This window comes from Apodemus sylvaticus, chromosome 5 (assembly GCF_947179515.1).
Source record: "Apodemus sylvaticus chromosome 5, mApoSyl1.1, whole genome shotgun sequence".
Lineage (NCBI taxonomy): Eukaryota > Metazoa > Chordata > Mammalia > Rodentia > Muridae > Apodemus > Apodemus sylvaticus.
In genome coordinates, this window is record NC_067476.1 from 153,320,257 (window position 1) to 153,347,653 (window position 27,397).

Genomic DNA, 27,397 nt, shown 5'->3' on the forward strand with positions numbered 1-27,397 from the left:
GCAACTAGCCATAGCTCCTAGATGCGCCACCCGTGCAGCCGAGGAGGCAGCAGGTGGGTGGGAGGCGGTGGCTCGGCCTCCCAAACCGGTCGGACTCCTCCTCGGGACTCCCTGGGGCGCTGGGAGCTGAGGAGAGATCCAGGAGTGCAGGGGGAGGGGCGGCATCAGTTAATGAGTGTGAATTGCCGGGAAATTCCAGTGGAGCTGTGCAGGACCGGGAGGGAGGGAGGGAGACAGGGAGGGAGGGAGGAAGGCACTAGCTGGGCCTCCAGGTCTCCAGCAACTGCTGGAGGCTCTGTGCCCCAGGGCCTCTGCTTCCCTCCAGCCAGGGGTCAGCCACAGCTTCTACAAGTGTCCAGAGCGTCCATTATGCGTCTCCACATTTTCCTTAAAGGTCTGTATCATGAGATCCCAAGGCCCATTTCCCAGATACAAAAGCAGAGGCTGGGACTTGGGGAGTTGGCTGGGGTCACACGGGAGCCCCCAGGAGCAGAACTGAAAGGACAGGGCCGCTAGGGAGCATGACATTTCCAGTGAGAGCCACATTCTTTGACACTCATTAATTGAGCACCTACTGCATGAAATGCACGGCTTGGCTCTGCAGACAGCGGCAGGTCTGTACAGTTTGTTTTGTTTGGGGAACTGGGGCATCAGGGAAAAGGTTCCACAGCCCAGTGGGTTTGGGGACTGCACAGTCCCAGTGTGCAGAACTCATTCCTCAAAGTTACTCCATGGAGGGTCCCCGTGCGATCACCCTCACCACCTTCCAGCACTAACCTGTGGTGCCCTTTGACCTTACCATACCCACATTGATGCGAACTCCTTGTTCTGGTCCCTTGCAAGGGCGGGGTGCGGTGACTCATCTCTTAGTTGGAGTACAGGGAACAGAGTGGGGTGGAGAACTCAGATGAGGAGGGGGAAAGATGATAGACAGGCACACGGTCCTATGGGTGTTATAGCTGGTCCGCAGGTGGGTGGATGGTGGAGCCGTGGATGGACGGATGAATGAAGCACGAGGGGAGATGAGGGAAGCAGCAGGTAACAGAGCATGGGAGAGGGCATCAGAAGGACATTGAATGAATGGATGGACAGACAGATGGACAGGCAGGTGGATGGATGGATAGATGGAAGGAAGGTGGAAGGATGGTGGATGGATGTATGGATGGAGGATGGATGTATGGGTGGAGGATGGATGTATGGATGGAGAATGGATGGACAGACAAATGGACAGATGGATAGACAGACAGATGGATGGATGGATAGATGGAAGGAAGGTGGAAGGATAGAGGATAGATGGACAGACAAACAGATGAATGGATGGACAGATGGACAAACAGGTGGTTGGATGGGCGGATGGATAGACAGACAGATGGACAAACAGATGGGTGGATGGATGGATATGTGGACAGATTGTTGGACGGACGGATGGATGGATGGACAGATGGATTGTAGGACAGGAGGATGGATGGATAGATGGAAGGAAGGATGGTGGATGGATGTATGGATGGTGGATGGATGGATGGAGGATGGGTAGATGGACAGACAATGGTTGGATAGATGGACAGATGGACAAACAGGTGGATGAATAGATGGATGATGGATGGATGGATGATGGATGGATAGATAGATGGACAGATGGATAGACAGACAGACAGATGGGTGGATGGGTGGACGGATGGGTAAATGATGGGTTATGGATGGATGATAGATGGACAGACAAATGGATGGACAGATGGATAGATGATGGGTGGATGGATGGACGGATGGACAGACAGGTGGATGGACGGATGGATGGGTGGATGGTTTGATGGATGGGCAGGTGAATAATGGATGGCCAGTGCATGGGATGGTGAGGTTTGAGACCCGTGGATCAATGGATGGACAGATGAGTGCAGTTGGGAAAACTGGTGAATAACGTGGCAAAGAAGCAACGAATGTGAAGGAATGAGAGAGAGTGCAGGCGAGTGCTGGCAGGCGATGCCTGGGAGGCTGGATGGCGGCGAGTGAGTGAAGGATGGATGGGTGGGTGGTGAACAGCAGATAGATGAATTCGTGGGAGATGGATGGGTACACGGGTAAGAGCGCAGACAGCTGGGTGGACCGGTGCACGCGCAGATGCCTGCGGCGTCAGAGGCTTGTGCTGAGGTCAGGGTGACAAGAAGGGCTCCGAGTTCCTCTTTGACACAGCAGTATGTTGACATTTGGTGTTTTGAAGTTAGGAAATGTTGAGTTGTCACTGCAGAAAATTACGTGTGTGTACAAGTGTGTGTGTGCGCGCGCACACACACACACACACACACACACACACTCACACACACAAACACACACACACAGATCAGATTCATGGTGTGGAGATCATGAGACCAGGAGCCCCTCAGGGGTTTGAGGAGCCTCTGCTCTGGGCAGTGACTTATTTTAACTCCTTGAGCCTCTTTCAAGGGTCACAAGCTTGGGACTGCAGAGGACTGAATGGGGCTGACCTCCCAGAGGGTCTACAACTCTGTTCTCTGCTTAGCCTTTTTGTCCCTTGCTTGCAGGCCTGGGAAACCCTGTGCAGGTCTGTGGACAGTTGGGAGCAGACAGACTTTGTATGTATTTTAGTCCCGTTTTGTAGCCATTGCTGCTGGGAGGTGCTGAGGGCCAGGGCAAGCAAACCGAGGTGCTTATGAAGATCGCGGGACTTCTCACAAAGGGTGGAGTGGGTGGGAAACGGCTCAGGGTTCGGCTGTCCACACACACCTCATTCCAGGTTTTGTATCCAGGAGAGTGTTGACACTTCCCTGGGAGGCTGAAGGGAAGCTCAGCTTGTCTCCAGCCATCGAGACTGCTGTGCTACATCAAGGCAGGGGACCCAGCGAAAGGCAACACAGATCTCCTTAGGAGAGTTGGTGAGAGCGCGTGCTGGGCTCAGAGAGGCAGATGGAGTCCAGGAACACGGAGCAAACCACCCACATGAATTAGAGGTGTGGACACTGGGACAGGAAGGGACGAGGTCGGGCAGGTTTGTGACCCAGTGCAAGGCCTGGTATAAGGTCCACTCCAATGTCCCTGGAAGTCCTTGCCTGGGTCCTTAATTCCTCTAAAACACAGTGTTCTCTTTTGAATTGTCATCACAAGGCAGGGCAGATTCAAAGTGGCACCAGGAAAGCCCAGTCTGGGAGAGCGGGACAGGGTCGGGGACTTGAGCCAGTGGGAGTCACCTTACTACTGTGCTGCAGAGACACAGGGACTGGTCACACACACACACACACACACACACACACACACACACGCACGCACATCTGCATCCCATGTGGGGAAGAATAACTCAGTCCCTGCCCAAGGCCTTTCCAACATACCCAGCTGGAGTCTTCCCCAGGGAGGGGCCTTGTGGGCTGTAGAGGGGACCAGGCACAGCATCCAACCAGTATCTCTCAAACCTGCAGGCCCTGGCTCTGGCCTGGGACGGGCCTTGGGCCCGGCTGAGGCCTAGGGCCTGGCTGAGGCCTAGCGCCTGGCCTTGGGTCGGCTTGTCACATCCACTCCCGCAGAAAGCCTTTCATGAATGGAGATAGATTTCAAAAACCTGCAGATGTTTCAGAAACTGGCAGCTCCCCTTGGAAGGTTAGAACAGCCAGTTCTGGGCCTTGTTCCCAGGGGGCCATCCTTTGGTTGTAGCTAAGTGTACTAAAGACAGGGCCTGGGCCCTACTCTCCACCAGTCCCTCTCATCTCCCCAGTGCAGATGTTAAGGAGGAATGACTGCACCACTTGAACCCTGGCCTGGTCTTGGCTGGGGTTTTGGATCTCTGAACCTGTCTCCTGTCCCTCTGTCACCCATGGGGCCTAAATGTGCTTCTCTGCCCAGACTTCATCATAGCTCTGCCCCACAGGGCCCGGGGCTGAGCCTGGGGTGCTGGGAATGGAGGTGGACTGTGATGGGCTGAGATTTAGCCAGAGCCCTGGGGCCCTGTGGGAGGCAGATCCACATCTGCTAGCAAGGAAGACGTGTCAGCCGGGCCTGTCACACGGCTGAGGCTGAGGCTCATCCCTGAGGCATGTGGGAGCTGGGAGGTGCTGCAGGCGGGCGGGCGGGCGCTGTGGGGCGGAGCCAGCTGAGCTGTTGTCTGGCAAGGCTGCATGCTGGCCCCAGGGACCCCAGTGATGATCCCTAACCTGTGAGTGGACCACTGGGGTGGGGGTGGGGAGGCAGAGGGTGGCAGGGGATGCTCAGTGAGGACCAGAACTCACACCTAAAGAGGGTGTGTCACCTCAAGCTGAGGCTTAAGGAGAGGCCTGGGCATGCACGACTTCTGGATGCTTCCCATAGTCACGTGATGCCTAGATCCCAGAGGCAAGACCTGTCCCCATGTGCTGGGTCACTCTGGGCACGCTGCTACTCTATGAGAGGCCTAAAGGATGGCCACAAGGGACTCATGACTGGCCAAGTCCTGGCCACGTTTCTCTGAGGGGAAAAGTCCACTCATGAGGAAACACTTACTGATCACTTCCTGCACGTCAGGAGCCAGACACAGCTCTGAGGACCCTGTGTCCACAGAGCTCCCACTTCTGAGGAGGAGGCAGGAGAACAGGAAGTACCTCCAGAACACCACATGCCACATTCTACTTATGTGACTGTGCGTGAGTGTGCTTGTGCACACTCATGTGTGTCCGCGTGAGCACGCGTGCAGACGGAAGCCGGAGGTCCACCTCCGGTGTTCCTTGGGCACCACTAACTTTCTGAAACAGTGTCTCTTTCTGGCCGGGAACTCACCACGTTGGCCAGGATTACCCAGAGATCTTCCTCAGCACGGGGGTTACGTAATCACAGGGCCACACACACCGCCACACGCACTGCCACAAGTACTGCTGTGCTCTACCTTCTACGTGTGTTCTGAGTACCAGACTCAGGTCCTCATACCTGTGTGGCAAGCATTTCACAGACTAAACCGTCACACATACATGCACACTCACGTGCGCACACACACAGTGCACGAATGTACAGGCGGCTAAAATATCCATAGACATAAAGTAAAAATAAATCTGAAAAAACCAAACACTTTAAAGGACTAAAGGCAAAATATTAAAGGAAAAAATTCTAAAGGGAAATGGAGGGTCTTGTCAGGGAAACGGAGGATCTCCTCAGTCCTCAGCAGGAAGAGTGGGGAGAGAGGGAAGGGGATTTGGCTCTCTTCAATCTTCATGGTTTCAGCATCTTGAGACTGTGTCCAAACTCAGGTTCCTACTGCCTTCCCAGACTCTCACCCAGCTAACTGATATCCTTCTCCCATGATCCTCTTTGCTGCCCCCGCCCCGTCGCTGCCCCCTGCCCCCACTGCCAGAAGCATCCTTCTATGCCCTCACCTGCCTCACCCTTTCTCTCTCGCTCAACACAGCTGGGGCTTGAACTAGGCCTGAGAGAAGTAGGTGGGCCTGGGGAGGGCCCAGCTCAGGCCTCTCCTCTTGGCCCCTGGCCCCTGGCCCCTGGCCGCAGAAGGGCTGAGGTGGCGGTCAGAGGCCGCTCACACGCGCTGTGTGACTTCAGGCATCACCTGAGCCTTTTCTGGTCTCTGGCTTCTCTGATCTTTTGCTTCCATTGGTCTGGCGATGATGTCTTGGGAGAGATGCGTCTGCGGCTCTTCACCCAGTTGTGCCAGGCCTGCTCGAGGCGGCTTTGAGCCGACGCCAGTGAAAGCCGCCATGGGTCTTAGAGTTTTCCTTTCCAAGCACCTGCTGGACTTTTCCAGCTCCGCGCTCTCTTGCCGCACAATCAAGGCAACTTACTCAACCGCTCTGGGCCCGTTTCCTCCTATGTGAAAGTGCCTATCCCTTGGGGCAGTGTGTAAACCACGCTTGGTGTGCTCGGCAATCAGCAGAGCAGCACCTGCTGTTAGAAACAGTGTGGACAGCCTGCTGTGTGGCCCACCGTCCTGGGTTGGCCTGTACCTGGCTTTCTTCCTCCAGGTCCGGTGGTGGCAATGGACAGGAAGTATGAACTGGCAGGACACTCACCTCTGGCCCAGAGCAGGGCCCACAGGTGGAATTTTGGTTCTCCTGTGTTCTCTAAATACAGAATTTACCTAAGTCAGAGTCACCGAGCCACATCTGATCCACCCGCAGCGGGACAGGGACCCTGCCTGTCCTCTCTGCACACAAATGCCACTGGTTTTAATCCTATTTAACAAACTAATGAGATGGGAAAGAAAATCATGAGCCTGGGGACATGGACATCAACCCAAGGACAGTGCAGACTTATGTCTTAACCAGATGCTCTGAAAGATGGAAACTGTAGGCAAGCCCGGCTCTGGGTCCTTCTGTCTCTTCTACAGTGACTGGATGGGTCTTCTCTGACTGTGCAACACTAGCGTTAACTTTGGCGAGAATGCATCCCTGCTGTTATTTATTAAGTGCCTCCTGTATGCAAAGTCATGCTCCCCCCCCTTCCTCCTTTCCTCCCTCCATCCCAGCAGGGACTCACCGCACTTCCCAAGGGAGGACAGTGCTGGGGCTCAGCCCACAGAGGAGGAAGTGGGGGCTGGGCCGGCTGCTGACGCAGCTGTGACGTCAGAGCCGGCCACAGGCGGCGGCCAGCCCGAGCTGCTGCTGGTACCCCGTGTGCCTGCTGGCCGTGGGCCCCCTAGCTTCCACCCCTTAACCCCTTCCCGGCTTCCCTTTCCCAGACGGCCATCCCCCAGCTGGCCTGGCCCACAAGATTCCCAGATTTCACAACCCGGGCTGGCGCTGACTCACGTACAGTAAGTTCGGGGAGAGAAACTCCCGGCTGCCTGGCGTCCCGTCCCTTCCCGTCCCGGGACAAGCCGGCCGCCAAGCCTGCCCTCCTCACAGACACAGCGTGGCTGGGACCTTCCCGCAGGGCTGATGACCCACAGGGGAGCGTGAACTGTGCAGAATTCAAGGGCCCATCCATGAGATCCTGGTGGCCACGTGCTCAGCCACTGGCCTGCGGCCAGATTGCTGGTGGCCTGGAGTCATCCCCAACTCCAAGGCTAAGCTATAGTGTTCTTAACTGGGAAAGGGGGTTGGTTGGTCACAAGACCAGCATCCTGGGTCGAGGCAGGGGCTGGGCGTGATGATCGTGAGGCAGAGCACAGGTGGGGGTAAATATTATTGTTGTGACGTCACCTAATGACTGCAGAGCCCTGGAGAGGCCGTCCCACCTGGGGTACCATCTTTCAGGATAACAGGCCTCAGGAAATGAGCCACTTTAACTTAGTCCAGCCTGTTTCCTCTGTGTGTGTGTGTGTGTGTGTGTGTGTGTGCGCGCGTGTGCGCGCCTGTGTGAGGCAGGCTCACTCCGTAGCCTAGGTTGGCCTCCTACCCAGGACCCTCAGCCTCAGTCTCCCCGGGGCAGGGATTCCAGGGGTGCACCCCCACACCTGGGCAGGAGCTTGAGATCTTACTTGTGATTGGCCGGCTCTGTGTGACAGACAGCACAGGCGGATGATGGGAGCTGAGGTCCTTGGAGGGGAAGCCAGCGTCTGCCTTGAGGACAGGATCCAGACAGTGAGACCCTGGCCTGCTGGAGGCTCCTCTGAGACATCTGGCAGGGACCTAGCCACAGCCCACCTTGCTGGGAGTGGATAACCCTCGACACCTGTTCGCCCTGAGCTGGGGCCCACAGGGACTCAGTTCCATCTCCAAAGCCAGGGTGCTCAGGAGCTTTGGGTCAAGGAGTCCCGGTCTCCATGACAACTCTCCCAGCCTCGGGGAGTCAGTCAGAGCAGTTAGAGTGTGATTTATCACTGGGTTTGGGGTGCCTGACTGACTGCGGGATGGGCACAGTGCAGCAGAGGAACGGGAGAGGTGGGGTCTCTCACGGCTCTGCTGTCTGTCTCCAACCCAGGGAGATGGGAACAGCTGAGCAGAGGGGACCAGGCGTCCCGCCCACGCGTGTGAGTGCGGTGAGGAGGCTCTGTGAGCAAGGCCGTGCGGAGCCACGGGGCAGGCAGGGCACACTCAGCCGGGTCGAGGCCTTGGGAGGGGACAGCACGAGCCTTAATCAGCGTCCTTGAAAATGTTTTGTGCTCTCTCTCTCTTTTACACTGAAGTGTGTGTGTTTATATAATTAGGATATGTGAATCGTGTGGGAGTGTGTGCTTGCCGTGGCACATGTGTGGAGGTTAAAGGTCAACTTACTCAGGTTGTTTCTCTCCTTCCACCATGCTGGTCTTGGATCAAACTCCGGTCAGTTTCCCTTGGTGGCAGAATGCCTTACCCATTGCACCATCTTACTGTGCGTGTGTGTGTGTGTGTGTGTGTGTGTGCGTATGTGTGTGATGTCTATGTATGTCTGTGTGTGTATGTGTGTGTCTGTGTATGTCTGTGTGTGTGTGACTGTGTCTATGTGTATGTATGTTTGTATGTGTGTGTGCCTGTGTCTGTGTATGTCTCTGTGTGTATGTGGGTGTATGACCGTGTGTCTCTGGGTTTATGTATGTATGTCTGTGTGTGTGTGAATATATCTATGTGTATGTGAGTGTGTGTATGTGTGTCTGTGTATGTATGTCTGTGTGTGTATGTGTCTTTGTGTCTCTGTGTATGTCTGTGTCTCTCTGTGCATGTGTATTTGTGTGTGTGTGTGTTTGTGTCTGTGTGTTTCTATCTGTGTGTCTGTGTGTGTGTATGTATATTTGTGTCTCTCTGTGTCTGCGTGTGTGTCTCTCTGTGTCTGTGTGTCTGTGTAGGGGTATGCAATGCTCATAGGTGGGCTATGTAGGTATGTGTGGGTACATACACATGTGAGTATTCCCGTGGGGGTCAGAGGTCACCCTCAGGTGTCTTCCTAGATCTACCCACCTCATTTTCTGGGGTGCCTCTGGGATGCCGTTTCTCACTGGCCTGGAGTTCACCAACTAGGCAAGGCTGCCCAGTGGTCTAGCCTCAGGCATTTACTGTCTGCACTTCTTTAATAGTGGGGGTAGACAATCATGCCTGGATTTAGTGTGGGTGCTGGGAACTCAACTCAGGTCCTCAAGCGCATATGGACAGCTGGGTGATGGTGCACGCCTTTAATCCCAGCACTTGGGAGGCAAAGGCAGGTGGATTTCTGAGTTCAAGGCCAGCCTGGTCTACAGAGTGAGATCCAGGACAGCCAGGGCTACACAGAGAAACCCTGTCTCGAAAAACAAAAAACAAAATACAAAACAAAACAAAAAAATGCACGTATGGACAACACTTTACTGACAGCCAATCACTTCAGCCTCCTGAGGACATTCGAAAAGCATCTGTTTATTCCCACAGAAGTCCTTCGTGTCCCCTTTAGCCATGAGTCCGAGGTACCGAGGAGGTGGCTCTGGACCCGCCTCTTGCTATAGCTTAATACAGGGGCAGCCTGGAGAAGCAGTGCGGTCAACTGGTGTCTTCCGATACAGGGGGGTGGCTGGCAGCAGAGGGGTGAGGCCCCAACTGAGGAAGAACAGCCTTGGGGTGTCTTGGCTGAACATAGAGCCAGAACTCAAACCTCGTCTGCTTCTGGGGTCTCAGGGCTGCTGGGAGGCCCAAGCCAGAAGGTTCTAGTGTATAAGGCCCCTCCTCTCTAGAAGAGAGCTGGCCTGGGGTTGAACCAGACCCTGACACCCCCTCCGGCCTCGGTAATTATCTGAAGTGTGGGCAGCTCCCACTTCCTGCCCCTTTCATCCCAGCAATTAACCTCCCCAGCGCCCCTCTGAAGTAGGTTCTGGAGGCAGACATGTTATTAAACCCATTTTTACAGCTAGGTAAACTGAGGCAGAGACCACTGCAGCTGGAGCCTGTGGTTCCCTGTGACTCAGCAGCTGTGTTCGCTCCTGCTTTGCTGTCTCTCGCTCTCGGGGCTGTAGCCAGGTGCCCCCCTCTCATCCCAGGCCAGGCCTGCGACAGGAGTCCTTACCTCCTGTTCTCACACAGACAGGGGCTCTTAGCTGATGGACGGCACCAGAGTTTGACTCTGCTGTGTAACTCTAGACAAGTCTGTTCTCCAGGTAACAGGAAAATGTCTGCTGTTTACCTTTGTATCTTTACCCTGGGCATGAAGCACACATCTATCTGTGATTCAAACATCCTCCCCTCGGCACTGGCAAAACACTGTCCTCAGAGCTCAACCAGCATTGGTGCTTCCTACCTCAGGGCCTTTGCACATGCAGAGCTGCCTGCTTGGACGTCCCCCTGGTAGTGGCTCATCATTCTTGACCCCAGGGCCACCTCTCCTCAGTTTAGAAAGAGCCCTGACCACGCCCTTCACACACTTGGAGTGTCTCTTAGTTTAACTTGGGCTCTTTTCCCATCACGCATCTGTTTGATCTACAGTGAGTCCCTGAGCTCGGCCGGCACACAGTAGGTGCTCAGGAAATTGTGGCTTTCTTCTCTCTTTGCTGGCTCTGAGGTCAGCTGGGAGCCCTTTGAATGCCCCTGGTCCCATGCTCCCGCTTGGGAACGAAGCATGGATTGGGGCCTGTGAATTTTAGCTGCTCTGAGATCCCAGGCCAGGTTCTGAGTGTCCCCAGACTGGAGGTGGACAGTGGGAGTGAGAGGTCGCCGGCCACCCCGGGTGCAGGAACATGGCGCCGTACAGCCCACTTCCGGGCAGAGCCTCAGCACCAGCCACTGGCTCCCCTGACACATCTATCAGCGCCCTTGGGGGAAAGAATTTAGAGAGTGGAGAACGAAGGAGGAAAGCAAGCAGGGTGTGAGGGGACTCGTCCCACACCTGTGTAAACAGTGTCACCTTATACCCCGTCAAGCACCCTTGCCTTCCGTGCCCGGTCCTGGGCTTGTTTTCCTTGGCACGGGTACCCACGGAGTGGAATTCGGCCGAAGGGACCCAATTGTCATCTTCTAAGCGTGTTCCCAAGCCGGGAACCGCCGGGGCTCTGACTGACACCCTACTCCTGTCCTCAGAAGTTCCAGAACGTTCCTGGGACTCCAGCTCTGGCAGCTGTCCCGGAACGCTGGAATGCTGGGACTCAAAGCTCCTTCCTGCCCGCCTTCCGGGAGGCCCTTGAGGCTGGGACAGGGAAGTGAGGCCTGAGGTCAGAGGGTATGGTAGCCAGAGCCACGGTCCCCACAAGGGCCATTTATCCCTGGCAGTAGCACATCCCTTTCTTCCCGGGGACCTCCCGTGCCCACTCCAGCTGTGAGGGACCAGGACCCCACTGCAGCTCTTGGTTCAAGGATGATCGTGTGACTAAGCCCGCCCCAGGCCTCTCATGCTGACACTCTTTGGAGGATATGCAGTTTCCCCCTCAGCTCTAGAGTGAGCAAGCCAAGGCCAACACAAAGACAAAGGTCCCCCTAGAAATGAACTGGGCTTGGTAGTATCTGAGCTCCTGGATGCAGCCCCACCTGAAGTCTTGTCCTGAGTAGCTCCGGTTCCACAGGCATCCAGCTTGCCTCTTGCACACGGAAGGCTCTGACTGACTGGGGGCGGGGAGGGAAGGGAAGAGATCTGGATGGAGGGTGCCGTAGGCACAGAGACTGGAAGGGCTTCATAGTACGAGGCTCCTCAGGGGAGGGTATGAGCATTTGCCACAGGTTTGTGGTGGGAGGAATGTATTCTGAGGAGAGGACAACCCACCAGACAGCTTGGAGTAGTGGGAAGCTGACTGAACACCAGATTGAGCGCCTACCTCACCTGCCAGGCTCTTGGTGTGTGCACAGCGACATAGGATTTCTGTGGTGCCCAGGGAGAGTTCGAGCCAGTGGAGTGGCCCAGGTGCTCTACTTCCCTGGACCTGGAGAAGCTGGACCCAGTGTCTGAGATCATCACCTTGCAGGCCTCCTCTGTGAGCAAGAGCGAGTCGGGCCAACTCCAGATGGTGGTGCGTACCCCAGACAGTGCGGTCCCTGGCTGCAGCACAGACGGAAGACATTTCCTGACTTAGGTGTCCACAGCCTGGCCGTGGCAATGCAGCCGACAGAAGATGCCCCGTCTGCGCCAGTGCTGCAGTGTCCCTGCCTTTAGCACCACATTGCTTCACAGCCATCAGAACCTGTGTCCCATTCTCCCGACCCCTGGCTGTTCCTTTCCTCATAGGACACTTCTGAGATGCACACAGGTTCCTGTGTCTTGCTGTAATGTTCTTTTTTTATTGCTGCATAGCATTCCATGAAAGGGAGGGACAGAGGCTTGGGGAATACTCAGACTGTTTCCAGTTTTTAGCAGTTAGGAATCATGGGAAAGCCGTGCGGATGAGGGTCTTCGTGAACACAGGTTTTTTGTTTTTTGTTTTTTTGTCTTGTGTCAGTGACCAGTTTTCCGTAGTAATTTGCACTCTGAATTCACACCAGCGCCAGGGGCAAGTGCCTGTCGCTTTGCATCTTTATCAAGACTGTAGCATCAGAACTTTGCTTTTGTTAATTTTAATTTTAGCCGTCCGCATTGTATATAATGTGTGTAATGAGACATCGCTGCCGTGTTAATTGAGTTGACTGATGAATATCTTTTAACACATTAACATTTCTAACTACAAGAAATTATTGGGCTGGTGAGATGGCTCAGCAGGTAAAGAGATTGCCACCAAGCCTGGTAACCTGAGTTCGGTTCCCCCTGGACCCATGTGTTGGAAGGAGACAACCCACTCCACAAAGTTGTCCTCTGACTTCCAGACTCCATGGTACACACATGCCCCACCTCCACCCATAATAAAATGTCCCATGAGAAGAAAATAACTGTCTCTCTATTACTGAATCAATGTTTCCTGTCTCCTCTGGATGTGATGGTGGGGGCTGGAGAGACAGCTCAGCTGATAAGAGCACTGGCTGCTCTTGCAGAGGTCCTGAGTTCAATTCCCAGCAACCACATGGTGGCTCACAACCATCTGAACCCCAGGGGATCTGACGCCCTCTTTTGGGCTCTGCAGGCACTGTGTACTTACGTGGCACACAGACATAGCACACAGGCAAAACACTCAAGAATGCAAACTTTAAAAAATAATCTTTTCAAATATGATTCGCAAGATTCTCCCAGCATCTGGCTCCCCGTTTTTCTCTCATCAGCAGCACTGATAATTCTCCCCTTGTCTTTTATCTGACCAGCTTTGATGGGTAGTACGCACTCCAGGGTTTTGTTTTGTGTTTAATTCTCGTGGACGCCAAACGTTTCCTTTGAAAATGAATATATTTGAATAAGAAAAGTAAGACAACATGAAGAAAAGCATTAAGGGGCAAACAGTTGGGGAAGGAGCCAGAACAGAAGTCACTGTGGCCTCCCGGAGGTGCTGTCAGGAGACAGAGACCCAGGGCGCTCCTCAGACCAGGCTGTGTGATGGCTCAGCCCTGGGCTGAGCACCACACACAAGATACCTTCTGCCACCTTTGCAGATCTTTTCCTGCAGTGAGCTCCTCTTCATCCTTCAGAACCCAGTCCTGGTTACCCTTCCTCTGTTCAGTCCTTCCCTGGAACACGTGTCACGCCCTGTTGTAACTGTCTATCTCCCTCAGTGTCTTCCTGGCTGGACACATGTGTACCCAGCTGCAGAAAGTCTGTCACACAGGTACCAAAGGAAGAGCCTTTCACAAGGCAGATGATACAGGATGGCCGAGACCAGTGGGTTGCTTTGATTGGCAGCATTATCTGGGTCACAGCCAGGGTGGGCTCACCAGGCTAGGGTTTCTTCCTGGCTTCTGGCCTCAGCGTGAAAGACCTCCAAGCCACATGTTCTGTCTTCTTATTTCCCCTAACCTAGCATCTGACATTCCTCTGAATTATTTAGAGATAGAATCTCTGTGTAGTCCAGGCTGGCCTTGAACTCCAGGCTTTCCTCCTGCCTCAGCAATTGCAGTGCTGGAATTATAACTGTGAGCTTGACTTTATTATCTCTTTACCTATTAATTTAGAGGCAGGGTCTCACATCACCCAGGCTGGAGGCTGGTCTTGAACTCAGTAGACAAGGATGACCTCGAATGTCTGATCCTCCGGCTTCTGTCTCCTGACTCCTTCATGTGTAGGTGTGTGCCATGACGCCCAGTCTGTAGGCACTGTGGATGGTAGGCAGGGCTTTGTGCATGTAAAGCAATACCTCCAACCAGCCTTGTTTATTTTAAAATAACTTTTATTTCTGTTCTTTGAGAGCAAGTCCCCAGTCTGTAGCCCAGGCTGACCGGGACCTGAGCCTTCTTGATTCAGCTCCCACTCTGTGGTCTCTACAGCACAGAACACGCTCATTTTGGACTTTACTTGTGGGATCATCTGTTCCTTGCTGTGTTGTCAGCTCACAGGGCCTTCGTCTCCTTCTCTCAGCTCCCGGAGATCTTACTCAGCACCCAGCAGGAGAAGGAAGGCACTTAATAAACAATTGAATGAATGAATGAGTGAATGAATGAATGAATGAATGACTTAGCAAGATGTGAGCTGTCCCTTCTCATCTGAACTCATGGTGAGTTGACTCCACAGTCCATGTGTTGGAGGGCTGTGCGCTCCCCTGGCTTCCCACTGGCTCTGTGTGGCAGGCTGGTCACAGCTCTAGCTGCAGGCCAAGGGACTTTCTGTGGGCTACAAAGAAAGCTACTGGTGCTGGCACCAAAGGGGCAGAAATCTCAAGGGACAGAAGGGATCCTAGAAATTAGCCAGTAAGCAGGGGTGAGGACCCTTTCCAGACTCTCCTCACCTCACGCTCACCCTGGATCTATCAGGTGGCTGCCTTAGCGTCCCCTCCATCTCTCCACCTGGCCCCAGAGGGAATGTCACAAGAATCTGTGGCTCCGTCCACTCCCCTGCCACCTCTGAGGCCCTGGCTCACAGCCCTCAGCAGCTGCCCAAGGCCAGTTTGAAACACAGCCTCACTCCTTTCCGTTCATCCTGCTCTTCATTAATGTTTCCTAGATCTAAATTCATTTTCGTGTTTACAGGTTTTTTTTTAATGTCGCTTGATTTTCTAGGAGGTAGCACTCAAGATATTTGAGGGGAAACAAAATTAACTTCTAATTAACTAACAGATATCTTCTGTCTGAAGCCGGGGAAGGTGGAGAGCCTGTGGACCTGTCAGCTCTGTTTCATCAGGGAAACTGCTTGTGTGGAAACAGAGTACCTGGGCCCCTAGCTAGCAGCAGCCCGGGTTTGAAACACAGGAGACATTAACCAGCCCATTCATTCTGAGAAAGAAAGTTTGTATCAGTCAGGCAGTGGTGGTGCAGGTCTTTAATCCCAAGACTCAGGAGGCAGAGGCAGGTGGATCTCTGACTTCATAGGCCAGCCTGGTCTACTTAGTAAGTTCCAGGACAGCCAGCGCTTCACAGAGAAACCCGGTCTCAAAAAAACCACACACACACACAAACACACACACACACACAAACACACACACACATACACACACAAAAGTATATATCACTAAAAACAGATAAATGATGGGTGGGGCCACGTGTGCAAACCCAGGAAGTGACAAGACACTCTGACCTCCGAGCCACCGACCTACCTTTCAATTTTCATAGTTGCGCATCAATAGTAACCTGCTTCTGTCACTTTAAAAATGTAAATGCTCACAAGGCCATGAGGAATGCTTGCTTTGCACTTTGGAGAGCTCTCAACATCCACACCCAGCGGTGACTACAGTATAGATACTCAGTGACAAATACACTGCAGTGAAAATGCTACTTCATGTTTTCTCTAAATGGTTCCATGCACTTCTTCTCTTGTTTCCAGGGAAGTCTCTCTAGTGAGTCATGTCTGGATAGTTTATTCCCCACTTGTCACTTCTAAATAACATGTATCTGGTTTTGTTTGCTTTTTTTTCCAGACAGGGTTTCTCTGTGTAGCCATGGCTGTTCTGGAAGTCTGTAGACCAGGCTGGCCTTGAACTCAGAGCTCTGCCTGCCTCTGCCTCCTGAGCTCTGGGACTAAAGGCATGCGCCACCAGGCTCGCCTGGACCGATAATGTCTAACTATCCTTTGTACTGAAATACACTCAGGTTCCATTTCTCTTCACTGCCTTCTCTATGTTCTTAGAGACTCGGGCAGGATTTTCCCTTTTTAGTCCAGGAAGATCACCTAAGAGCCAAGGTCTGAAACTTCTAAAGTGTTGCATAGCAAAGATGCCCAGGTAATCACATCTCTTTCTAATTGGCTTTTGTTTTTTGTTTGTTTTTATTTTGTTGTAAATTTTCCAGTTGAGCCTCTGAAAATAGCTGCCTTCCACACATCAACAGCACTGCAAGGTTTGCTTTTACTCTGATGCCCTGGGACCTCCAAGCAGCCTGAACCAATGCTTATAACAGTTCTTCAGCCACTTCTCCTGGCCTTGCGGTGACATGTGGCCCTAGAGGGCAGCAACCATTCAGATGTTGCCCTATGGGGGCAATATTCCAAACGTACTCAGATCTGCTCTGTTAAATACTGCATTCAACCATTCCCGAAGTATCTGGAGTCACACCACCACTGGAGGTTCTTGAAGACACATCCCTACCAAACACTGTCATTTGATGGCATTCGGGTGTCCCTAGGTCTGCAGCACCGGGATGGCCCCTGACTCTGCTGTGCAGCTTTCAGAGTTGTTTTTGGTGGCCCTTTCTCTCTTCTCCCCTCTCTCTTTTTTAATGGTGTGTGTGTGTGTGTGTGTGTGTGTGTGAGAGAGAGAGAGAGAGAGAGAATGCATTGCAAGAGAGCGCACAGGAACATGGGTACCACAGCATGTGGAAGTCAGAAGATAACTTCTGGAGTCTGTTCTTATCTTCCATCTTACCTGAGGCAGGGTCTTTTAGTGTCCATCACTGTGTACCCCAGGCTAGCCTCTGGGCTTTCTCCTGACACCCTCCCAGCTTATATATATGAGCTTCCTTCTATATGGTGCTGGAATTCAAGTCCCCTTGCTTGCACAGTAAGCACTCACACTTGCTCAGAGGCCATCTCTCTATCTGCCTGCCTAGCCCCCCTCCTCGCCAGTGGCCGTATGCTTCTGTGTACCCCTCCATTCTACCCCACGAGTACCTACAGCTGGGCTTGCTCATGGTCCTTGGGGTTTGTTGTTTTGTTAATGTTTTCTTTGTTGTTTTTTTGTTTGTTTTCAAGACTGTGTAGCTGTCCTGGAACTCACTCTGTATAGACCAGGCTAGCCTCCTTGAACTCACAGATCCACCTGCCTCTTCCTCCGCCTCTTCTGAAGCGCCGAGACTAAAGGCATGTGCCACCACTGCTTAGCTTGAAGGATATTTTCTAAATATAGAGAGAAATGAGTTTCCTTTTTCTAGGAATAATAGCACACTTTCCTTTAAGAGTATTTGCTGATAAATAAAAAGGATGCAGCCAGCAAAACATAAAGCAAAAATAGAAGCCAGACACAGAGATCGTTCACATTCTTTCTCCACCCTTCCTCTGCCCTCCCTCTCTCCCTCCCTCCCTTTTCTTCTTCCTTCCCTAAGCCTCCTGGGTTCCTGGTATGTCCCTGAGGCTGGTCCAGAACACCCATCCCTCTGCCTTTCTTCCCAAGTGCTGACATGGTGGGCATAGTCCATACCAGCTTCAGTGACTCTGGTCCCCTGAAGTTCCCATCCACAGAGAGACGGTGGCCTAAAGCTGAGGGGTGGGGGCAGCTGCTTAGTGGGAGTCTTTTTGGGGTAGCCGTTCTTTGCAGGGGTGAGTTGGGGTGGATAAAAATGTTTTGTAACTAGTTGGACGTGGTGTTGGACAAAGACACCCCTACCCCCTTCCATCTCCTGGCGCACGGAAAGGTGAGTGTTGTGTGAGGTTCACCTCAGTGAATTATGCCTTAAAAACAACCAAACAAAACAATTCCTTTTAAAAAAAAAAGTATGACTGGCTTTCGAGGCCACTTTGAAGTGAGGTCTGAGAAATGCTGGTGGAGTCTGGGTGCTCTGTGATTGACAGCCTCTCGTCCTGGGGTCCTAGGTCGCCCTCCCTCCTGACCTGGTATGAATCCAGCCTCAGAGGAGAGAACCCTTTTCCTGAAATGTAACTGCCCCAAGTGGACCTCACTTCCTTCATCTGGAAAATGTGGGCTGTACCCCAAACAACCGGACTGCTTTTATTTTGGTTTTGGTTTCAAAACAGAGTGTCTCCATGTAGCTCAGGCTGGCCTTGGCCTCCAGACATACTGGGATTCTGGACGTGCGCCCCATACCTGTCTCTCCTGAGGCTCCTGTCTCACAGGCTGACCCCTCACACAGGCAGCAACCATCAGCCCTGGCGGGACCACAGGTGACAGTCTGGTTAGGGCTCTGCGCAGTGTCCCAAGGATCACACACAATGGCCCGGGGAGGACACATTGACTTACTTTCCAGAGTGACTCCCAGAATCCACCTCTTCTATCTACCCCGGCCCCGCCCTGCCTGGCTTACCTCCTTTCTGATTTTCTGACTTCAGCCTGTGTGCCTGAGAGCTAGAATTGGGGATCTTACACAGTTACTCCCACTTCTCTTCTGCCCGTTCCCATCGCTTCCCCAGTAAAAGCTAAGGTTCTCCCTCCCCAGGGGAAGGCATAAGCGTTCCCACACCGGCTCATGTCTTCGCTCTCTTCCTCTTGCCCAGGACAGGGTCTTGCTGTAGCCCACATGCATCAGGCTTCTACCCCAGGACCCTTGCACCTGCTATTCTTATGTCCGGTACCACCCTCTGTCACCTCTTCTTCCAAGGCCTCTGTTCAAATGAGGCTTGCTCCAGAAGCCTTTCCTGGTCTCCCAGAGGCTGCCAGCCTCCGGAAGTCTCTTCTTCCTTAGCAAACTTCTTGGCTGGGGTCCTGGGCCCAGCCCCGTGACTCAGAATCCAGATATGCTTCCAGGCCTCTGCTGGATTTGGGCCGTCAGCCGTGGGGGCAGGTGGTGCCTGGCAGTACCTGGCAGAGGCCTCAGCCTGAGCCCTGCTGTGGGAGGCAGCCATGCCTGTTCACCCAGGCTTCCAGGGTACAGGTGGGAAGGCACAGCGTTCCCCCCACCCAGGCTCACCTGACTTCACTAACTCAGCCTCTCACCCCTGACTGCCCTGCCCTGAGCTTGAAGCTAAGGCTCATCTGGGCCACATGCTGACTCATGTCACCGGCCCAATCTCTGCTGCTGGCCAACCAGCCTCCCCCAACCTGAGAAGCCCAGCCCTCTGCTCCTAAGAAACTTCACCCAAGCGGTGCTTTCCCTAGTCTCCAGAGACCTCTCTGTTCTGGTCAGGCCCAGCTGAGAGCCATCTCCAGCCAGAAAGGGGACAAGGGAACCGAGGGAGGGGACAACACATCAGGCCATAGTAGGCCCTATGCTGGGCTGTTACCTGCCTCGCAGCCAGCAGGAGGATCTGAATACAGTGGAGCCTCCAAGGCTGAAGGAATGAGCCAGCTGAGCTGTGAGCAGGTCACTTGCTCTGCCCCAGCCTTCCCCACACCCCTGTGGGATCTTAGCTTCCTGGACAGGAGCTGGTCCTCACAACCCTCACTGTGTAGGACACCCCCCCAAGGGGGACCCTGACAAGCAGAGGATCTACTGTGGAGCAGGTACCCCATGTGGAGCCTTAACCAGGGGGCTCCCAGCTCCTAGCTCAGGGGGAGTGGCTGGCATCTTCTGTACCACAAAGATAAAGGCTTGGAGTGCCACAGGCCTTGTTCCAAGTCCTGGACTGAAGTCACATGCTACAGCGTCCTGGTCCTGTCGCATGCTACAGCGTCCTGGTCCTGTCACATGCTACAGCGTCCTGGTCCTGTGGACCAGAAGCCTCCCTACTGCATGGCCAGCCAGCACCACAGTGAAGGAAACTGACACCAGAGCTGACACAGGGGACACTGGGGCCCTGCTCCTGTCCCCTCCCCAGCCCCGGCTATGCACTGACGAGTACCCATCCCTTCTTCTATCCTTCCTCTGCCCCATCACCTTCCACCCCCTCTGCCACTCCCTGTCTGTCCGTCTTTACCCTCTATGCACACACCGACTCAGACTGTGCTTCTGTCCATCCTTCTGTCTGTCCACCCGTTGATTCTTTCTTCTACAGCGTTTACCTGCCACCCTAGTTAGCTTTAACTGCAGACCTGGCACAACCCAGAGTCTCCGGGAAGGAAGCCTCAGTTGAGGGATTGCCCAGGTCAGAGAGGCCTGTTGTGGGTGTGTCTGTGAGGGATTGTCCTGATCATTAATTGATACGGGAAGGCCCAGCCCACTGCAGGCTGCACTGTTGCTAGGCGGGTGTGTCTGTACAGAAGAGAGCCAGCTGAGCATGACTCTGAGCGAGCGAGCGGGCTAGCGAGCGAGCGAGCAGCATTCCTCTGCGGCCTCGGCTTCTGGTTCCTGCCCTCAATGACGAACCGCGATCCGGAAGTGTGAGCTATCTACGTCGCCCCTGTAAGTTGCTTATGGTTATGCAATTTATCACAGCGATAGGAAGGTAATTAGAACACATGCCATCCCAGCTACCCTTCCTGCCAGAAATCCATCTGCCTATCAATTCAAATGCCATAGTTCTGCCCACCTAGCATGTTTTCCTTTCAACCTCTATCCATTCACCACCCATTTGCCATTCATCCATCCATCCATCCACCCACCCATCCACCCTCTACTTTATCTGTCCACCATGCACTTGTCTCTCTAGCCATCATCCTTCTATCCTCCATCCACCCAGCCACCCATCAACCCATCCATCCACCCACCCATCCATCAACCCATCCATCCATCCACCCATCAACCCATCCATCCACCCATCAACCCATCCATCCATCCATCTGTCTGTCCATTCATCCATCCATCCATCAACCCATCCAATCCACCCATCCGTCTGTCCATTCATCCACCCACCCATCCATCCACCCATCCACACCCCCATCCTTCTACACGTGAACCCACCCACTGGTCTACACATCCATCCACCCACCGGCCCTCCCTTCGGTCAACCTTTCACCCATCCACATCTCCTCCTCTCATCAGCAGCACACCCCACCTGCACTTGCCCTCCCACCCACAGCATCTGTAAGCTGCTGGGGAACATTCCCTGGGATTGCTGTGGTGGGAGCCAGGAGTAGTGTACCTAATTAGGCTTCTATTTATTTGTTGTTCCAAGAAGGCTAATTGTGAGGTTTGTAAACAGCCCTTTGATGGCGGGGAGCTACTTAAGAGGACAGTTAAATAAACCGCTCCAGTGCACACAGTCTGGCTACTCAGCTGGGAGATGTGGGTTTGATGAGAGTAGCAGGGCATAGTCAGAAGAGAAGTCAGTACACATGATGGTGATCATAAACACACACACACACACAACCACACACACACACACAACCACACACACACACAACTACACACACATAACCACACACATACAACCACACACACACAACCACACACACACACAACCACACACACAACCACACACACAACCACACATATACACAACCACACACGCACACAACCACACACACACAACCACACACACACACACAACCACACACACACAACCACACACACATAACCACACACATACAACCACACACACACAACCACACACATACAACCACACACACAACCACACACACACACACAACCACACACACACACAACCACACACACACAACCACACACACACAACCACACACACAACCACACACACACAACCACACATATACACAACCACACATATACACAACCACACACGCACACAACCACACACACACAACCACACATATACACAACCACACACGCACACAACCACACATATACACAACCACACATGCACACACACAACCACACACATACACACAACCACACACACACAACCACACACACACACACAAACACACACAACATGGTGCCTGTGCCTGAGCACCATGGGGCTCGGAAACATTACCCTCTGTGTGCACTGTTCAAGACTCCAAAAGAAGAAGCAGGGATTCAGGTGCCACACTGAACTGTCTGTGCAACAGTAGCCATGGCAGAAATAATTGCACGTGCTCCCGTGTGCCAGCCACTGCTCCCAGCGCCTCTGTGTACAGTGGGGTTGGCCCTGCTACTGTCCCTACTCCAGAAGGAAGTTAGGAGGCCCAGAACCTAACAGCCACTTGCCAAGACTCCTGTGAGGGAGAGCAGATTGTTACAAAGTTAAATGTTTGGACACAAAGTCTTGCCCTGAACACACTGCACAGGTTCTGTGAGTTTAGTCCACAAAGGCTCACTCATACTATTTGCCAAGCGTTTGAAAAAATAATAATTTCCCCTTCTTTGAATATTTAAAAGACCTTTCAATTCTAAGCTGACTGTTAGATTTTTTTTTTCTGACCTGCACAGACGTCCCAAGCTTTCTCCCTGAGGAAGGGACTCTGCAGTAGCTTGAAGAACACCAACTGTCCTCAGACGGTTGTGCTGTGCCAATAAAACTTTATTTATGATGGGTGGCAGATGCTGGCACTCGGGGCTGGAGTCTGCTGATTGCTGACGTGTGCATCACACACCAAACTTGACAAAAGAATGGGTACTGACTGGAGAGAGCGTCATGACAAATGGGAACGTCAGCAGGATCCTTGGACTCAGACCTCCATTTCTTTTCTTTTTCTTTTTTTTTTAAGATGTATTTATTTATATGTATGAATACACCGTTGCTGTCCTCAGACACACCAGAAGAGGGCATCAGATCCCGTTATAGATGGTTGTGAGCCACCACGTGGTTGCTGGGAATTGAACTCAGGACCTCTGAAAGAGCAGTCAGTGCTTTTAACCACTGAGCCATCTCTCCAGCCCCCAGACCTCCATTTCTAATACCACTTACTGAGGCATGTTCCTTGCCCTGGCTGGCCTGGAGCTTGTTCTGTAGACCAGGCTAACCTCTAACTCACAGAGATCTACCTGCCTCTGCATCCCCAGTTCTGGGATTAAGGGCGTGCCCCCCCACCACTTGGCAACATTTTCTTTTATAATTAAAAGTTGCAATTGATTATTTTGTGTGTGTATGTGTGTGTGTATGTATGTGTGTGTGTCTGTGTCTGTGTGTGTATATGTCTGTGTGTGTCTGTGTGTGTGTGTCTGTGTCTGTGTGTGTCTGTGTGTATGTGTGTGTGTGTCTGTGTGTCTGTGTCTGTGTGTGTCTGTGTGTGTGTGTGTGTGTGTGTGTGTGTATGTGTCTGTGTCTGTGTGTGTCTGCCTGTGTATGTGTGTTTGTGTGTGTCTGTGTCTGTGTGTGTCTGTGTGTGTCTGTGTGTGTATATATGTCTGTGTGTATATGTATGTTTGTATGTGTGTGTGTGTTTGTGTGTGTATGTGTCTGTGTGTGTATATGTCTGTGTGTGTGTGTCTGTGTGTGTCTGTGTCTGTGTGTGTGTGTGTGTGTGTGTGTGTGTGTGCATGGGTATGGGTATGCATGCATCTACTCAGAGCACAACCTTCAGGAGTTGTCTCTCTCTTTCCAGTGGATCCTAGAGATTGAACTCGTGTCTTCAGATTTGGCAGGAAGCTCCTCTAGCTGCTGAACCAAGTCGCCGGCCCACATGAAGCATTTTCAAAGGAAGTTTCACTTGGGCCATTTGCTTTGCGAGCTCTCCAGACACCATGCACCGTCTACCCAGGCAGGTTCTGAAGGAATTTGCAAGTTCCTGAGATTAATATAATGGTAAATCTTGACTGACATCTTGACTGAATTAAGAAATATCTAGGGCATTAGTAAGAGTGTGCCTCTCGGGATGTCTGAGGATGTTTCCAAACGGGTTAGCTGAGGGGAAGTCCCATCCTGAGTGTGGGCAGCCTCTTCCATCCCAAGGGACATGGGCTGAGTAGAAAGGGGGAAAAGATGTCCTGAGCTGAGCCTGGGACCCCGCCCCCAGCTCCGGGTCCACTCAGATGGGAGCAAGCAGCTGGGCCTGTGTCCCCAGTGCCAGCAACCGCTGGTCACCACTCTTCACTGACATCGTGATATCAGGATATCGTGGTCCTGAAAACCATGAGCCAGAATGAACTGTCCCTCTGTGAAGCTGTCACAGTGTGGGGTGTGTGCGTGTGTGTCCTCAACTTGGCTGGCCACTATCAGGGACACCAAGTGTGCTAAGGGCCTTCGATTCTTTTTAACACCAAAGTCTGTAAACTTTGGACATTTAAAAAAAAATGACTTCAGCCAGGTGGTGGAGGAGCACGCCTTTAGTCCCAGAACACAGAAGCAGAGTCAAACAGATCTCTGTGAGTTCGAGGCCAGCCTGGTAAGTTCCAGGACAGCTAGGGCTACACAGATCAACCTTGTCTTGAAAAACAACAACAACAACAACAACAACAGACTGTTAACTGGTAAACTGGGCATGGTGGTATAGACATTTAATGCCAGAACTCAGGAGGCAGAGATGGGGAGATCTCTGTGAAGTCAAGGCCAGCCTGGTCTACACAGTGAGCTCCAGCAACACGTGGTGCAGTTCTGTGCTCACCCCCAGTGGCTGTTGAGTGACTTTGAGATGTGGCTTGGGCTGCTCTGGAGCTGAGAACAAGGAAGTGAGAGGAGGCAGGGCAGGGCAGAATGTCCTTGGGACTGGTGGGGAGCAAGCTAGGTAAGGTCAGACAGATCCCCTTCCCACCTTCCTTCTCATGCCGCCATTACCCAGCCTGGAAAAGCCGTGTGCCTAGCGGGGCACCAGGAGGCTTGTCTGAAGTTAAAAGACAAGCAAGAGACTAGCACTTGACTGCCATAAAGCCTGACAACCTGAGTTCAGTGCCCGGGACCCACACGGTGAAAGGAGCAAACCAACTCCTGCAAGCTGTCCTCTGACTTCCACATGTGCTGTGGCATATACACAGCCCACATTAAATAAATCCACAAATAAAAGTAAAGTTTAAAGGTGTGAGATCCTGGGAGGAAATGTTCAAACTACAAATATAGACAAATGACTTGTTTCTATAATACGTAAAGAGTATGTATTGCAAAACAATGGGAAACAAAAAAGCAAATCCACTAGTGTTCTATCAGTTACAGAGAGATAAAGAAGCGGGCAAGATGTTTGCCCTTGTGGATCCAGGGAACACAAATTTAGATAGCAATGAGCAAACGTTCCTCACTCCTTAGGTCCACTTAAATAAAAGGCAGATAATGTAAAATGTACTTTCTAGATGATAGCTTTAAAGGAAAGCCAAAAGGTGTGTTGTCCACAGCTTGGCACCCTCTTCTGTTTTCTCCCTTAGAGAGATATCCACACATAGGCACCGGTCAGCCCAGGTGGTGCTCTGGGCTCCCCATCTTTTGAGCCTGCCCGCCTTCCTCACCGGCAATGAGCCTGCTGGAATCCCATGCTTGAAGGCATCCCTTGCAGCTAGGTCTCTAGGAGCAGATGTGCCCTCCCAGTCTCAGAAGCAGGGATGGAGTCAAACACTATCCTGACTGACCCTGAGCCTGACCTTTTGGTTCAATGCCTCTTTTTATCTGAGATTTGTCAATCAATACGTTCCAACAAGATCAGGTCACATGCAGTAACTTGAGGAACCCTCACAAGCATTCCTATGTGACCAACACCATTTCAAGGGACACATTCCAGGTCCGCAGAGTCCCCCTGGTGTCCCTTCTAGTGATGACAAGCCCTAGTCTCTGTGGGGAGCCATGCCTGTCTCCAGCACCAACCTGGTGTAGTGAGATGGCAGGTACAGGTAGGTCTGTGTCCCTGACTGTGCCTGTAGCCATTAGTGCGCATGCATGTGTGCATGTATGTGTGTGTGTGTATGCAATGGTATGTGTGTGTGGTCTGTCCTCCTCATCCCTGACCTCAGTCTACCTTTCATCCTACAGCTGCACCTGGTATGTTCTTGTCAGAAGCTGGTTACAAAAAGGCTGCTGTGAGCATCTGTACAGTGTCTCTCATGGCCATCTATCTGATCGCTTTGGCCATCCTTGCAGGTGTTGAGAGGAGCCTCTAAGCATGTCCTGATGTGTGTTACCCTGTGATCAAGAGTGTGAAGTGCTTTGCACAATGGCTGGTCCTTTGCACAGACCCTGTTATAAAGCACCAACCCGTTATAGCACCTCCGCCTTCTGTGCTTATTGAATTTCCTGTCTGTCATCTCCCCAAGCCCTCCTCATCTTGGTGTTTACAATGATCTGTTTTCTGTTTGGTTACCCCGCCTGCCAGGGCTGTCCCCAGAATCAAAACCAACAGGAGAAACTCACAGTAGGGGCTCTCTCCGTGGTCCACCTGTAGCTTCCCAGATTGGTGTCTGCGCTCTGACACAGAAACGGCAGGTGATGTTGCCGTGTGCGCCTGTGTGCATGTGCGTGTGAATACCGGGCAGATGCCAGTTACAAGCGGCATAAATAACCCAGGGTGTGGGGTCAGCCAGTCTCACATATCATCTTGGCTGGAGAATGGTGGCCAACGGTTCCTCCTTGTGAAGGATCGCTGTGGTTGTGGTAAAGTCTACACAAATTACCCTCCAGGTGCTGTGGCATACATCTGGGAGGCTGAGGCAGTAGGACTGCAAATTCTGCTTTGGGGCATGTAGTGAGACCCTGTCCTCAAAAACGAGAAAGGAGGAAAGGTCAATAGAACAGGCGGGCCTTGTCCGATCAGGTGGGGGACTTGAGCACAAAGCTTTGGTGTCCTGTGAAGTCAGCCTTGAGGCAGCAGTGCAGCAAATCCCAGAGTCTCCAACCAACAGTGGCCCAAGCTGTGAAACTGCAGGGGCTCAAGCTGACAGAAGATGAAATGGAAATGCACAGAGGCCCCATGAGAGAGCTCAGCAGGGAAAGACGCTTCCCATACAAGTGAGGTGACTGGTTTCCATCTCAGGGGTCACATAAATTAGGTGGCTACAGAGAATGGACTCCTAAAAGCTGCTCAGATCTAACTTATCCCGGGTAACGAGGGAGGGTCGAGGACCTTCAGAATGAAATTAAGAGTTTCTGTGGGCTGGGCAGTGGTGGCGCACGCCTGAAATCCCAGCACTCTGGGAGGCAGAGGCAGGTGGATTTCTGAGTTCGAGGACAGCCTGGTCTACAGAGTGAGCTCCAGGACAGCCAGGGCTACACAGAGAAACCCTGTCTCAAAAAAAAAAAAAAAAAAAGAATGATTTTAAAATATTTACTTTAGGCACATTCCTTTAATCTCCATGAGTCACAGACAAGCTATCTCTATGAGTTTAAAAACAGCCCGGTGTTCATAGTGAGTTCTGGGCTAGCCAGGGCTACATGGCAAAGCCCTTCTCAAACCACCTGCCAGCCAAAGACTTATTTTATCCTTAAGTTTTGTGTGTATGTGTATGTGTGTGTGTGTGTGTATGTATGTGTGTGTGTATGTGTGTATGTGTGTGTATGTGTGTATATGTATGTATGTGTGTATGTGCATATGTATGGGCGTGTGTATGTGTGTATGAGTGTATGTATGTGTGTGCGTATATGTGTGTGTATGTGTGTATATGTATGTATGTGTGTGTATGTGTGTATGTGCATATGTATGGGCGTGTGTATGTGTGTATGAGTGTATGTATGTGTGTGTATGTGTGTATGTGTGTGTATGTGTGTATATGTATGTATGTGTGTGTATGTGTGTATGTGTGTGTATGTGTGTATA

At 52.3% G+C, this 27,397-nt stretch overlaps 1 long non-coding RNA gene across 2 annotated transcripts; it reads left to right on the top strand.

Annotated features, from left to right (window-relative positions):
* The first annotated feature begins 6,570 nt into the window (after positions 1 to 6,570).
* LOC127686295 (uncharacterized) lies at positions 6,571 to 25,853 on the top strand. 2 transcript variants are annotated; one of them, XR_007978070.1, is made up of 3 exons: positions 6,571 to 6,733; positions 23,276 to 23,475; positions 25,621 to 25,853. It is a non-coding gene; the product is annotated as an uncharacterized LOC127686295 (long non-coding RNA). The 2 variants fall into 2 exon arrangements; XR_007978069.1 differs by lacking the exon at positions 6,571 to 6,733 and adding an exon at positions 19,582 to 20,234.
* Positions 25,854 to 27,397: the final 1,544 nt, after the last annotated feature.